The sequence below is a fragment of the Gossypium hirsutum genome, chromosome D01, assembly GCF_007990345.1.
Source record: "Gossypium hirsutum isolate 1008001.06 chromosome D01, Gossypium_hirsutum_v2.1, whole genome shotgun sequence".
Taxonomy (NCBI): Eukaryota; Viridiplantae; Streptophyta; class Magnoliopsida; order Malvales; family Malvaceae; genus Gossypium; species Gossypium hirsutum.
This window is the reverse complement of record NC_053437.1, coordinates 38,843,942-38,860,878: the sequence shown is the minus strand read 5'-3', so window position 1 is coordinate 38,860,878 and position 16,937 is coordinate 38,843,942. Positions and strand designations below refer to the sequence as shown.

The 16,937-nt window shown below is 36.2% G+C and overlaps 1 pseudogene; it reads left to right on the top strand.

The window, feature by feature from the left end:
* The window catches only part of LOC107921477 (non-lysosomal glucosylceramidase-like), a 96,373-nt pseudogene that overhangs the window by 821 nt on the left and 78,615 nt on the right, over positions 1–16,937 (top strand).

Genomic DNA, 16,937 nt, shown 5'->3' with positions numbered 1-16,937 from the left:
TATAATAAATTACATGATATATAAAAACAACATAATATAAAATATTACTATAAAAATTATTAAAAATTAAATTTATAATAGTATTATATACTACTATAATGCAATTATTAAAAAATGTTAAGATGACTATATATAAAATTTTCATAAAAATATATATATAATTATTAAATATTTCTTAAAAATATTAAATATTAAATTAAAAATTATATAATTTTTTTAAAAAAAATAAAACAAGTGGATCTAAAATGGGATTGAGTTAGCTATTTATAAATATGGACAGATTTAGGTAAAATTTTAAACTCATATTTCCAGCCAAACTAGGCTTGAGCAAGCATAATGTATGTTAATATCATGATCAAACTCAACTTAACTCATGAACACCTTTAAATAGAGCTACTGAATATGTGTTAGACTACAAGTGTGATGGATTGAAGATAAAAATAAAAATAAAAAATAAGCAAGATTTGAATTAAACAAATAAGTATAAAGAAGTTCAAAGAAAAATAAGGAATAGGAAAAAAAAGTAGCCTTATATAACCCTAAATAACTCGTATCCAAAAACATCAATAATTGGACTTGGAGACTTGAAGAGTTTACATCTCTTTGGAATGGATGAAAGCAAGCAAAACTCCAAAATAATTAAGAATTTAATCACTCAATTCTACCAAATGCTTCATGCAAATGGAAGAAAAACACCACTTTATTGAATGAGGGGCAGCCAACGTGTCAAATTACAAAGAGTTTAATGTAAATAATATCGCCTAATTAATATCTAACAAACATGTAAAAAAAGCACTCTCTAACCACTAAAAACTTTGTGTTCTAGCCAATAAAATTAAAGCATTAATGTAAATATTACATTTAAAATAAGAATTTAATCTTAATAAATCCTCTCTTATGGCTGACTATGCAAGTGCTTCGCATCAATTATCCTCCTTTGATTTATTTCAACCAAAACTCTTCAAGACTAAACCCCCAAGCAAGCTTCATATGGCCGGCCACCTATTGGACTTGTGAAGGCCTAATTTGCATGGGATGTGAGCTGCTTGAACGTCCAAATCTTCATAGGTAGTTCCCTTGAATGGCCTACAAAATTAACAAATAAAATTAGTCCAAAATAAGTGAAAGCAACCAACATGGGTGTCGCCTTGTAATGAACTTACCAAACCCCAAAACACATCATTAAAACTAAGTACAACATCTATCATGACCCAATTGGAAAATTAAATAAATAGCTTCTCCTTGTCCTAAAAACTAATAATTTTAGTTCAAGAAATTTAAAATAGAAAGAAATAAAAATGAGTGAAGAGTTGCACTCTCACTAAAATTGCAAAAACGACAACTTCCTTGATTCTGAATTTGACTTGAAATGTTGTTAGATATTGCTATGTCATCTTTTACCAGCTAAATGTTTATCCGTAAAAGTTTTAGGATTGCTCAGAAAGGAAATTCTTAAAATATAGGAATGGGATTTTGCACCAAAATGGAACATTTCTTAAATGGTTAACTTTAAAAGAAATAGAAAATGACGAAAAATGAAAGTTTTCTAAAAATTAAAGTTTCCAAAAATGAAAAATTACTAAAAATAATAAGTTTTCAAAAAATAGAAAGTTTTTAGGAATGGAAGTTTTCTAAAATGGAAGCTTTTTCACAACTTCAAAATGATTTCGACGAACTTCATCCTTGCACTTTTTAACATTACAAATGTGACAACCCAAATTAGACCCTGGTCGGAATGTGGTTTCGAGACCACATTACCGAGCCAAAAATTTATTTTTGTGTTTTAATTACATAAATTTTTGTGTGACAGCGAATATATGAGAAATTAAATGCTTAATATTAGCTTTAGGATTGTGAATTAATTCGAAAAGGACCTAGTTGACGAAGTTAGAAAAGATGATAGATGAATTATAAGGAGTAATTAATAATAGCGAGAGGAAGCATGGCTTTGCATGTCAAATTGCCCATAAAATACATGGTGGCCGGCCAAGGAGTGATGATGCTCCACTCATTCTAATTTAATATGTTTTTTTTGGTTAACAAATGATGGGAATAATAATAGGAAAGTGAACAAAAAAAAAATGGGTGTTCATACTTGCCATCTCCTAGCCGAAAAACCAAGAAAAAGAAAGGGAGAAAAATTTTGAAGAAGTTCGGCCATTGCTTGTATCTAGGAGGAGTGTTTGATGTTGTGGCATGAAAATGAGGGAGTTTGAATGCTTAATAAGGAGGGAAGAAGGAGTGTTCATGTTTTCTTTCTTTTGCAATTGTCGTAACTAGAGGAAGAAGAGGAAGCAAGATTCGGCCAAGGTGGTCCTTTAGATCAAGGTATGTTCAATGATATTTTTGGAAGTTTACACAACCTTTGGGTGATGAGTCTAAATTCTATCTATCCCATGGTTGGATTTGGGGTTGTTGGAGAGTTAGGATTCGGCTAAGGAGCTTAAAAAAATTTTAGTTGATACCTTGATGCTATTAGCATGCTAGCTATATGGATGTGTTAAGTTGCTTGTTATGTTAGCATGAAAGTTGAAATTGTTAAGCTATTTTGTTGGAGGTGCCGAATTTAGGACTAAGAAGAGAATGAGTATTCGGCTAACATAGTGGAAAGGTGGGTGTTGCCGATTGCTAGATTTAGACTATGGGAGTGGCTATAATGGGCATTAAGATGTGGAACTTAAGAAATGTAGTTATATGTGGATTTACATGATGATACAAATAGATGTGAAAATATGCTAGATTAGGAAAATTCGATCAAGTGTTCATGAGATGAAATTAGGTGTTTAAATGATGTTATAGTTGACATTGTACATATATACATACATTCGGCCATCTAATTGAGTATGAAGGTGGTGTTAAATCTAATTGTGATGCCCATTCCGAAGTATATATACATATATATATACATAAGTATGCCCATTCGTGATGTTACCTTTAATTATGTGTATAATCGACTAAATGGGTAATTAGTGAGGATGGTTGCCGAATATACAAACATACATATGCATGTGTAATTGAATTATGAATGTTTAGCAAGATGGTTAAACTAGTTGATTTATTGATTAAGCTCAAGGAGTTAAAGGAGGAGAATCAAGCAAAGGCAAATAAAAGATCATCGAGTAGCCGAGTTGGAACCGTCTTACCCAACACAAAGTAAGTCATTAAGCATATAGTTTGTATTAATTTAAATGGTCATAACGTCTATGTAATTATGCTGAATGGAATGATAAATATATATATACATGTATGCATGTGGTGATGAAAGTGTTGAATGAAAAGAAAAGAGGTGAGATATATTGAGTCGTTGATCTCGGCACAAGTGTGCGGGTATAAACATTTATGATCATGAGATTGGCACTAAGTGTGCGGGTTTAAATTGTACAGCACTAAGTGTGCGAGTTTGATTATATAGCACTAAGTGTGCGAGTTTGATTATATAGCACTAAGTGTGCGAGTTTGATTATATAGCACTAAGTGTGCAAGTTTGATTATGTAGCACTAAGTGTGCGAGTTGATTATATAGCACTGAGTGTGCGGACTTAATATATACTTTTGAATCACTATGGACACTAAGTGTGCGACATTATTAAGTTGACCACGGACAGCGGATCGGGTAAGTACCTTGAGTTCATGGCTAATAGGCGCTATGTTTATATTTGGAGTTGAGCTTGGTAAGTTTGAACCTATGTGACAATTATAACTGAAGTCACGTACATAAGATTTATCGTGGAATAGGTGAAAGGTCGTTTAGTTGTATGATTGTAACGAAAATACAATGATGTATGAAAATGCCTCAAATATCCTATTGATTAGTATATGGAATGTGAATGCATGACTTGGTATGAGATTGAACCGATAGGTCTAAGGAACTATGGTATGGTTCGGTATGGATGGAGTAACTAGCCTCGTTCCATTTTGTTTCCTCTTGTGATAATGTTATTAATGGATGGTAGTGCATTGCTTATGACTTGCTGAGTTATATACTCACTCGGTGTTTCCTTGTCACCTATTTTAGGTTTCTTGGACTCGTCTCTTTTTGCGTGATCGGGCCGTCATCGAAGTCATCACACCGGCTAGCAACTTTTGGTATCTTCTTTTTAGTCGGTCTAGGAGAACATTTCGGCATGTATAGGCTAATATGTTTTGTTGAAATTTGGTATGTAAACTTTTAGCCATGCGAAAATGGCATAAATGTTCGGATGGGTTTGGTTCTATAATGTTAGGTCGTAAGTCTTGGAAATTCGATTATTATGCCATATGTCATGGTTGATTATTTTTGGTGTCAAAATTCATGATATGGCAATAGTGTAGTAGGGAGATTTTTGACAATGATTAGCCCTTGGCATGGCTAGTCATGATCATGATTTGTGATATGTATGATGAATTACTAGTTAGATCAAGGAGAAATCACGAAATAGGCATAGTTGCTTTAGTAACAGATGCTGGCAGCAGCAGTGACGTGAGATTGGAAAATCACTAAAAATAGTAGGAGTGGAATTAATTAATGAATAAATTATGTAATCGAAGCTCGATGAGTCTATTTTCATATAGAAGAAACGAAACAACTATATGAGCTGTATGTTAGGAGATAATTAAACTCTTGTGAAACAGGGCCAGAGCGATTTCTGGATTCCCTGTTCCCACTTTAGAAATTCATTATAAATTAACCAGAGATAATTAGAAGTCATGCCATATGTGCATGGATTCCCCTTCGAGTCTAGTTTCTATAGAAACAAACGACATCAGTAATGAAGCCCTGTATAGGGAGATATCCAAGTCGTAATGCGCAAAGGTCAGTATAGTCGATCCCTGTAACATGGGAGACTTTGACTAATAAACTGTACTAATTTTCCCAACCCAAAATTCTATAAAAAAATATGTAGATGGGCATATGAGTCTAGTTTCAGGGAAAATTTATGGAACTGGATTTCGAGTTTCAGAACTCAAGATATGATTTTTAAAGTGACTAGTACGCAGATTGGCAGCTTGTCTGGGAAATTTTTTTTAAGTGGTTTGAAGTCTGTTAGCACCTCGTGTTCGACTCCGGTGACGGCCTCGGGTTCGGGGTGTTACATTTCATTGGTATCAGAGCTATGGTTTAGTCGGTTCTAGGACTACCATAGCACGTATAGTCTAGCTATACATGCCTTAATGTTAATGTTTAAATGTGTGATGACTTCTGACGGTTAAAAATTTTGTTTGATTAGTAAATGGATCCCGGTGTAGAGAGAACCTTGGCGGATGACGTTGAAAGTGTAGCGGCTGCTCCTGCACAAGGGACGCCGCCTGTTGATCCTCAGTCATCTGCGAATAATCAAGGTGAGGGGGCTAAACAAGCCTTCTTTACCATGATGAATGAGTGGGTCGCGCAATATGCCCGAACCAATCCGGCTGTCCAACAATTCCCGAATTTGAATAATCCACCCCAAGAGCCCGTAATGCCATCAGTTACTGATCCTGTGAGGCTGAGTAAGCCACCTGTAGACTTGATTAGGAAGCGCAGGGCCGAGGAGTTCAGGGCCATAGTTACTGATGATGCTGAAAGGGCCGAGTTCTGGCTTGATAACACCATTCGGGTGTTTGATGAACTGTCATGCACGCCCGATGAATGTCTAAAGTGTGCTATATCCTTGTTGCGGGACTCAGCCTACTATTGGTGGAGGACCCTGATTTCCATAGTCCCAAACAAACGAGTAACTTGGGACTTCTTTCAAACGGAATTTCGAAAGAAATATATTAGTCAACGGTTCATTGATCAAAAGCGTAAGGAATTCTTGGAACTCAAGCAAGGCCGTATGACAGTATCTGAATACGAACATGAATTCGTAAGACTCAGTAGGTATGCCCGGGAGTGTGTAGCTGATGAGGTTGCTATGTGCAAAAGATTCGAAGAAGGATTGAATGAAGATTTAAAGCTACTAGTGGGTATTTTGGAGATAAAAGAATTCGTAACACTAGTCGAACGAGCCTGCAAGGCGGAAGAACTTGGAAAGGAGAAGAAGAAGGCTGAATTTGAAGCTAGAGACTATCGTAAAAGATCGACGGGTAAAGCTCCGTTCTCAGCTGTAAAGAAGTTCAGGGAGGACACTAATAAGTCGAGGATGACTGCGGGAATTTCCATCAGAGCACGACCATCGACGGACTCCCGAGCTACTTCGGTAGCTAGTGTGGGCAATAATCGTCAAGAGAAACCTGAATGTCCCCAATGCGGAAGACGACACCTAGGTGAATGTTGGGGTAAGTCTACTAAAAGGGCCTGTTACGGATGCGGTTCGAAGGACCACTTCATTAGAGATTGCACGGAGCTTGATGAGAAGAATAAGATTCAAGGTGCAAGACCTAGTGGACTGACAACTAGAGGTAGACCACCGAGAATTTTAGGAGGTAGGGGTGGTAGTCAGAGAGGGGCCTCTGATACGGCTGTTCGAGCCGAGAACCGTACTCCTGCTAGAGCATATGCCATTCGCGCACGAAAGGAGGCATCCTCCCCTGACGTCATCACTGGTACCTTCACCCTCTTTGATACTAATGTGATTGCATTGATTGACCCTGGCTCTACTCATTCATATGTATGTGAAACTTTAGCATCCAGTAAGACTCTACCTGTTGAGTCTACTGAGTTCGTAATTCGAGTGTCAAACCCTTTGGGTCAATACGTACTTGTTGATAAAGTGTGTAAGGGATGCCCTCTAATAATCCGAGAATCCTGTTTTCCAGCCAATTTGATGCTTTTACCGTTTGACGAATTTGATGTTATTCTTGGTATGGATTGGTTGACCGTACATGATGCAGTGGTGAACTGCAAAATAAAAAACCATCGATTTGAGGTGCGCAAATAACGAGATAATCCGAGTTGAGTCTACGGACTTAAGGGGGTTGCCAGCTGTAATATCAGCAATGTTGGCCCAGAAATATGTAAGAAAAGGGTGCGAAGCATACCTTGCGTATGTACTTGATGACAAAGAATTAGAAAAGAAACCCGAATCTGTACCGGTGGTTTGTGAATACCCGGATGTTTTTCCTGAAGAATTACCGGGTTTACCACCTGTTCGGGAGGTAGAGTTTGGTATTGAGCTTGTACCTGGAACTACGCCAATTTCGATAGCTTCGTATCGTATGGCACCAACCGAGTTAAAGGAATTGAAAGCTCAATTGCAAGAGTTGACGGATAGAGGTTTTGCTCGACCAAGTTTCTCACCTTGGGGTGCACCAGTATTGTTCGTGAAAAAGAAGGACGGAACCATGAGGTTGTGCATTGACTATCGTCAACTAAATAAAGTGACGATAAAGAATAAATATCCATTACCGCGTATTGATGATTTGTTTGATCAACTAAAGGGAGCCTCAGTGTTTTCAAAGATAGATTTGAGATCGGGTTATTATCAGTTGCGGATTCGAGATTCGGACGTACCTAAAACTGCTTTCAGAACGAGGTACGATCACTACGAGTTCTTAGTGATGTCGTTCGGGCTCACTAATGCCCCTGCGGTATTTATGGATTTGATGAATCGGATCTTCAGACAGTATTTGGACCGGTTCGTAGTTGTGTTCATTGATGACATCTTAGTCTATTCAGGAGATGAGACCGAACATGCTGAGCACCTGAGATTAGTGTTGCAAATTTTGCGGGATAAGAAGTTATATACTAAGTTCAGTAAGTGTGAGTTCTGGTTAAGAGGGGTTACCTTCTTGGGTCATGTGGTATCCGCATCGGGTATTCGAGTTGACCCGAGCAAAATTTCAGCCATACTTAACTGGAAGCCTCCAAGAAATATTACCGAAGTTCGGAGCTTCTTGGGGCTCGCCGGTTATTACCGACGATTTGTAAAAGGTTTCTCAATGATAGCTGCATCGTTGACGAAACTACTCCAAAAAGATGTTGAGTTTGAGTGGACAGAGAACTGTCAGAAGAGTTTCGATCGACTAAAGACCTGTTTAACCGAAGCTCCAGTGCTAGTACAACCGGAGTCCGGCAAAGAGTTTGTCATTTACAGTGATGCATCCTTACTCGGGCTAGGTTGTGTGTTGATGCAAGAAGGTCGAGTTGTGGCTTACGCGTCGAGACAATTAAAGCCGCACGAAAGAAACTATCCGACCCATGATCTTGAATTGGCGGCCATAGTGTTCGCCCTGAAAATATGGCGGCATTACTTGTTTGGGGAAAAGTGCCATGTATTTTTGGATCACAAAAGTCTCAAATATTTGATGACTCAAAGAGACTTAAATCTGCGACAAAAACGTTGGCTTGAGTTGTTGAAAGATTATGAGCTTGTCATTGATTACCACCCGGGAAAGGCTAATGTGGTTGCGGACGCCTTAAGCCGAAAATCACTGTTTGCTTTACGAGCGATGAATGTGCACTTGTCTGTTCTACCCGACAATGTGTTAGTAGCTGAATTAAAGGCCAAACCATTATTGATTCGTCAAATTCGTGAAGCTCAGAAAGTCGACGATGAATTGGTTGCAAAACGGGCTGAATGTATTCCGAATATGGAATCCGAATTTCAAATTGATGATGACGATTGTTTGAGGTTCAGAAGTCGGTTGTGTGTTCCAAGAAATTCAGAACTCATTTTGATGATTCTGAACGAAGCCCATTGTAGCCGAATATCAATTCACCCGGGGAGTACGAAAATGTACAACGATTTGAAACGTCGGTTTTGGTGGCATGGTATGAAACGAGACATCTCCGACTTTGTTTCGAGATGTTTAATATGTCAACAAGTGAAAGCGGAACATCAAGTGGCTTCAGGATTACTTCAGCCGATCATGATACCCGAGTGGAAATGGGATCGAGTCACAATGGACTTTGTGTCCGGACTGCCATTGTCAGCAAGTAAGAAGGATGCGATTTGGGTTGTTGTTGATAGACTGACTAAGTCGGCTCACTTTATCCCCGTGAGTACGGATTTTTCATTGGATAAACTAGCCGAATTGTATGTTTCTCAGATTGTGAGATTACACGGGGTACCTATTTCTATTGTGTCGGATAGAGATCCGAGATTCACCTCGCGATTTTGGAAGAAATTGCAAGAAGCTTTGGGTACCAAGCTGCATTTTAGCACCCGCTTTTCATCCACAAACCGATGGCCAATCTGAGCGGATAATTCAAATACTCGAGGATATGTTGAGATGTTGTGTTTTAGAGTTTTGTGGTTCATGGGAAAGATATCTGCCTTTGATCGAATTTGCTTACAACAATAGTTTTCAGTCAAGCATTAAGATGGCACCTTACGAGGCTTTATACAGTCGTAAATACCGTACCCCATTATTTTGGACTGAACTTAGTGAAAGTAAGATCCTTGGGGTTGATTTGATTAAGGATGCCAAGCAGAAAGTCCGAGTAATTCGCGAAAGTTTGAGAACCGCTTCGGATCGTCAAAAGTCGTATGCGGATTTGAAAAGAAAAGACATTGAATATCAGGTTGGAGACAAAGTATTTCTCAAAGTTTCACCCTGGAAGAAGGTGCTTAGATTTGGTCGTAAGGGCAAATTGAGTCCGAGGTTCATCGGTCCGTACGAAGTATCCGAATGAGTTGGACCCGTTGCATACCGATTAATTTTGCCCCCTGAGCTCGAAAAGATTCACAACGTTTTTCATGTCTCGATGCTTCGACGATATAGGTCCGATCCATCGCACGTAATTCCCCCATCGGAGATCGAGATTCAATCTAATTTGAGTTACGAAGAAGAACCAGTTCGTATTTTAGCACGTGAAGTAAAAGAACTACGAAACAGGAAAATCTCATTAGTGAAGGTACTGTGGCATAAACACAGAATTGAAGAAGCCACTTGGGAACTTGAGGACTCTATGAAGGATCGATATCCAAAATTATTTACCGGTAAGATTTTCGGGGACGAAAATTTCTTATGTGGGGGAGAGTTGTGACAACCCAAATTAGACCCTGGTCGGAATGTGGTTTCGAGACCACATTACCGAGCCAAAAATTTATTTTTGTGTTTTAATTACATAAATTTTTGTGTGACAGCGAATATATGAGAAATTAAATGCTTAATATTAGCTTTAGGATTGTGAATTAATTCGAAAAGGACCTAGTTGACGAAGTTAGAAAAGATGATAGATGAATTATAAGGAGTAATTAATAATAGGGAGAGGAAGCATGGCTTTGCATGTCAAATTGCCCATAAAATACATGGTGGCCGGCCAAGGAGTGATGATGCTCCACTCATTCTAATTTAATATGTTTTTTTTGGTTAACAAATGATGGGAATAATAATAGGAAAGTGAACAAAAAAAATGGGTGTTCATACTTGCCATCTCCTAGCCGAAAAAACAAGAAAAAGAAAGGGAGAAAAATTTTGAAGAAGTTCGGCCATTGCTTGTATCTAGGAGGAGTGTTTGATGTTGTGGCATGAAAATGAGGGAGTTTGAATGCTTAATAAGGAGGGAAGAAGGAGTGTTCATGTTTTCTTTCTTTTGCAATTGTCGTAACTAGAGGAAGAAGAGGAAGCAAGATTCGGCCAAGGTGGTCCTTTAGATCAAGGTATGTTCAATGATATTTTTGGAAGTTTACACAACCTTTGGGTGATGAGTCTAAATTCTATCTATCCCATGGTTGGATTTGGGGTTGTTGGAGAGTTAGGATTCAGCTAAGGAGCTTAAAAAAATTTTAGTTGATACCTTGATGCTATTAGCATGCTAGTTATATGGATGTGTTAAGTTGCTTGTTATGTTAGCATGAAAGTTGAAATTGTTAAGCTATTTTGTTGGAGGTGCCGAATTTAGGACTAAGAAGAGAATGAGTATTCGGCTAACATAGTGGAAAGGTGGGTGTTGCCGATTGCTAGATTTAGACTATGGGAGTGGCTATAATGGGCATTAAGATGTGGAACTGAAGAAATGTAGTTATATGTGGATTTACATGATGTTACAAATAGATGTGAAAATATGCTAGATTAGGAAAATTCGATCAAGTGTTCATGAGATGAAATTAGGTGTTTAAATGATGTTATAGTTGACATTGTACATATATACATACATTCGGCCATCTAATTGAGTATGAAGGTGGTGTTAAATCTAATTGTGATGCCCATTCCGAAGTATATATACATATATATATACGTACATAAGTATGCCCATTCGTGATGTTACCTTTAATTATGTGTATAATCGACTAAATGGGTAATTAGTGAGGATGGTTGCCGAATATACAAACATACATATGCATGTGTAATTGAATTATGAATGTTTAGCAAGATGGTTAAACTAGTTGATTTATTGATTAAGCTCAAGGAGTTAAAGGAGGAGAATCAAGCAAAGGCAAATAAAAGATCATCGAGTAGCCGAGTTGGAACCGTCTTACCCAACACAAAGTAAGTCATTAAGCATATAGTTTGTATTAATTTAAATGGTCATAACGTCTATGTAATGATGCTGAATGGAATGATAAATATATATACATGTATGCATGTGGTGATGAAAGTGTTGAATGAAAAGAAAAGAGGTGAGATATATTGAGTCGTTGATCTCGGCACTAAGTGTGCGGGTATAAACATATATGATCATGAGATTGGCACTAAGTGTGCGGGTTTAAATTGTACAGCACTAAGTGTGCGAGTTTGATTATATAGCACTAAGTGTGCGAGTTTGATTATATAGCACTAAGTGTGCGAGTTTGATTATATAGCACTAAGTGTGCAAGTTTGATTATGTAGCACTAAGTGTGCGAGTTGATTATATAGCACTGAGTGTGCGGACTTAATATATACTTTTGAATCACTATGGACACTAAGTGTGCGACATTATTAAGTTGATCACGGACAGCGGATCGGGTAAGTACCTTGAGTTCATGGCTAATAGGCGCTATGTTTATATTTGGAGTTGAGCTTGGTAAGTTTGAACCTATGTGACAATTATAACTGAAGTCACGTACATAAGATTTATTGTGGAATAGGTGAAAGGTCGTTTAGTTGTATGATTGTAACGAAAATACAATGATGTATGAAAATGCCTCAAATATCCTATTGATTAGTATATGGAATGTGAATGCATGACTTGGTATGAGATTGAACCGATAGGTCTAAGGAACTATGGTATGGTTCGGTATGGATGGAGTAACTAGCCTCGTTCCATTTTGTTTCCTCTTGTGATAATGTTATTAATGGATGGTAGTGCATTGCTTATGACTTGCTGAGTTATATACTCACTCGGTGTTTCCTTGTCACCTATTTTAGGTTTCTTGGACTCGTCTCTTTTTGCGTGATCGGGCCGTCATCGAAGTCATCACACCGACTAGCAACTTTTGGTATCTTCTTTTTAGTCGGTCTAGGAGAACATTTCGGCATGTATAGGCTAATATGTTTTGTTGAAATTTGGTAAGTAAACTTTTAGCCATGCGAAAATGGCATAAATGTTCGGATGGGTTTGGTTCTATAATGTTAGGTCGTAAGTCTTGGAAATTCGATTATTATGCCATATGTCATGGTTGATTATTTTTGGTGTCAAAATTCATGATATGGCAATAGTGTAGTAGGGAGATGTTTGACAATGATTAGCCCTTGGCATGGCTAGTCATGATCATGATTTGTGATATGTATGATGAATTACTAGTTAGATCAAGGAGAAATCACGAAATAGGCATAGTTGCTTTAGTAACAGATGCTGGCAGCAGCAGTGACGTGAGATTGTAAAATCACTAAAAATAGTAGGAGTGGAATTAATTAATGAATAAATTATGTAATCGAAGCTCGATGAGTCTATTTTCATATAGAAGAAACGAAACGACTATATGAGCTGTATATTAGGAGATAATTAAACTCTTGTGAAACAGGGCCAGAGTGATTTCTGGATTCCCTGTTCCCACTTTAGAAATTCATTATAAATTAACCAGAGATAATTAGAAGTCATGCCATATGTGCATGGATTCCCCTTCGAGTCTAGTTTCTATAGAAACAAACGACATCAGTAATGAAGCCTTGTACAGGGAGATATCCAAGTCGTAATGCGCAAAGGTCAGTGTAGTCGATCCCTATAACATGGGAGACTTTGACTAATAAAATGTACTAATTTGCCCAACCCAAAATTCTATAAAACAATATGTAGATGGGTATATGAGTCTAGTTTCAGGGAAAATTTACGGAACTGGATTTCAAGTTTCAGAACTCAAGATATGATTTTTAAAGTGACTAGTACGCAGATTGGTAGCTTGTCAGGGAAATTTTTTTTTAAGTGGTTTGAAGTCTGTTAGCACCTCGTGTTCGACTCCGGCGACGGCCTCGGGTTCGGGGTGTTACAACAAATGTAATAAGCCAACTTAATATGGCTAGAAATGAAATTTTTGTTAGTATAAATCTTTGGTGAGGAAAATCTTGAACACATGAACGAAACTCAAATAGAAAATGAAGAAATAGGATAAGGCTCTAAAGCGTGTATCAACCCAATATCTTTAAGGTTATATTCGCCCTACCTATATTCGGCATACAAAAGAGTATCAAGAAAATTAACCCCGAGGATACAATAAAGCCAATGACTTTGTGTTTTGCACTGACGAGAATAGTCCACTAAGCACTGAGCAATGAATAACAAGAAACTCAATTTCTACAAAGAATTTCTATAGTAATTTTTTATAGAACAATCTAATAATATTAGAAAACAAGGAAGGATAGAAAGAACTTTTAGAACTTGTTGGTGTGATTTCCAAATGAAATCTCATTCCTATTTATAGGAATTTTCATATTTCTTCATAGAAAGTGTCTTTCTTAATTATAATGTCTTTAAAAAAACATAATTATTTATTTAATATTATAGCTATTCAAATAATATTGTTTGAATAGTTACAATTCTTTTTCAAAAATCAAATGATATAACTTTTGACCAATGACCAAAAGATTTATCTTTTGATTACTCATTTATAGTTATTGGAACACTATAAATATTTGAAAATGTTTCAACAATCTCCCCCCATTTTCAAAATATTTTAGATTTTAATATTCTTGGAAATCAATTGGCATAAATGAATGTGTCTTACTATTGAACCTTCACTTAGCGAAAATATGTTAAAGTTAATTGAAATTGCATGGAAAACTAAGCTTTGAACCAACTATTTCATTTTATTAACTAAACACATCTCACACAATGATTTCAACATCGGTCACTGATAGTATCTAGGGAAATTATTATGGCCTTGTGTCTGTGTCCTCTTTTCATGAGTGCTGTCAGAGCCAAGCCCTTGAGCTCCTAAAAGCGGCCACACTTCCACTCACATAGGTAGATCACATCAAGAGTGTTCTTGTAGTTATAACACTCTAAAATATTTATTTATGGGTCCATTAAGAGTACATTACTCATCCTTCCCTTATCATTACGGGTAACTAGCACTTTAATCTTAGGATGAATTTATTTATAGTGCTAACAGTCACATACTAATGATGTACTTTGTTTCATTGAACTCAAGACTTGATGTTATACCAAGCGTTGAGTCGAGTTTCCATAATGGGTGACTCTAATTAATGGGCTTGAGTCTCATCCTTTTTTAGGTATTTTTTATTGCATCTCTAGCAAGACTTTTTGTCAAATGATCTGCCAAATTTTAACTTGACCTCACATAATTAATGGTGATCACTCCATCAGAGATTAATTGTTGGACATAGTTATGTCTTAATCCAATGCGTCTAGACTTTCCATTATATACTTGGCTATATGCCTTTGCTAGAGTAGCCTCACTATCACAACAGAAAAAAATAGGTGAAATTAGCTTTAGCCATAAAGGTAAATCATAAAGTAAATTTCTTAACAGTTCTACTTCTTTAGATGCAGCGGTTAATGTAATAAATTCTGCTGCCATGGTGGAACAGTAATACATATTTGTTTCTTAGAACCCCAAGAAATGGCTCATCAACCAAGAATAAAGATCCATCCACTACTAAATGCATGATCTTCCAAACTTGTAATCCAACTAGCATCCAAATACCCTTCTAAAACTGAAGGATATCTATTACAACACAATCCATAGTTAATAGTTTTCTTTAAGTACCTAAGTACTTTATTCAAAGCATGCCAATGCAAAATACTTGGATTACTTGTATACCTACTCAATTTTCCATTACCATATGCAATATCTAGTCTTGTACAAGTCATTATGTACATAAGACAACCAATTAGACTTGCATATTTCAATTGATCAATTTTCCTACTAGCATTAGATACTAATTTTATTTGAGGATCCATAGGTGTAGATGCTAGTACACAATTGAAAAGATCAAACTTTTTGAGCACCTTTTCAATATAATGTGATTGTGATAAAGCTATAGTGCTTTCCTCTCGGGTTATTTTAATCCCAAGAATAACATCTGCTACACCCATATCCTTCATAGCAAAGTTGTTTGACAAGAATTTCTTTGTGTTTTCTATTTGTTCCAAATCCATGCCAAAAATGAGAATGTCATCTACATATAAGAAAATTATGACACCTTTTCCATTTTCAAATTTTCTATAAATGCACTTATCTAATTCATTTATTTTATAGTCATTAGCTAAAACAACCTTGTCAAACTTTTAGTGCCATTGCTTTGGTGCTTGCTTAAACCCATATAGAGATTTAACAAGCTTACATAACTTATGCTCCTGTCCTGGAACAATAAATCTTTCCAGTTGTTCCATGCACACTTCCTCTTCCAATTCACCATTTAAAAATGCAGTTTTAACATCCATTTGGTGAACAACCAAATTATATATCGAGGAAAGTAATATTAAGAGTCTAATTGTAGCAATTCTTGCTACTGGAGCATAGGTATCAAAGTAATCAATACATTATTTTTGTGTAAAATCTTTGGCTACCGACCTTGCTTTAAATTTATCAATGGTTCCATCGACCTTCATTTTCCTTTTGAAGATCCATTTACAACCTATTGGTTTGGAACCCAGTGGAAGATCAACTAAAACCCAAATTTGGTTTTCCATTATTGAATCCATCTCATCACTTATTGCATCTTTTAGAAAAAGCAGAGTCTTGAGATTTCATTTCCTTTTCAAATGTAATAGGATCAGATTTCGTATTATAATAATAAGCTATCTTATTGCATATACTTTCACATTTTCCTTCTATAAGAAACATAATAAAATCTGGTCTAAAATTTTTGACCCTTTTAATCCTTTTACTTTTTCTTAATTCTTGACAAGATTCATTATTATTATCAACTTTTTTCCAATGGAATCTCATTCTCATTTGAAGGATGAATCAATTGTTGTGGCTGTAATTGTCTTGAAATAGAATTATATCTATTTTCATCAAAAATAACATCGCTTGATTCAATAACAGTATTAATTGAAATTAAATCATTTGGTTCAATTACCAGGAACCTATATGTCTTGCTATTATGAGCATATCCTATAAATATGCATTCAATTCCTCTTTCACCTAACTTTTTACGTTTAGGTGTTGGAACTTTAACAATAGCTCTACAGCTCCAAACCTTCAAAAATTAAGGTTTGGCTTTCTATTCTTCCATTTTTTATAAGGGATTATTTTAGTTTCTTTGTTAGGAACTCTATTCAATATATGACAAGCTGCTAGAACAGCTTTTCCCCAAAAATCTTGTTCAAGACCACAATATGATAATATTGAATTTACCATTTTAGTCAAGACTCTATTTTTTCTTTTAGCTAGATTTTGTTGTGGTGTGTAAGGGGCTGAAACTTGATGGATAATCCAATGGATTCAAAATAACTTGGATTATAGTATTCTCCACGTTTATCCGATCTTAAGCACTTGATAAATGATTCACACTGAAGTTCAACTTCAGATTTATAAAATTTAAATTTATCAAGTGCTTCATCTTTTGCATGCAATAAATATACATCGCAACATCTAGAACAATTATTAATAAAAGTAACAAAATATTTTTTCCACCTAATGTAGGAGTATTATGTATGTCACATAAATCACTAGGTATCAAAATCAAACAACTTTGTTTTCCTT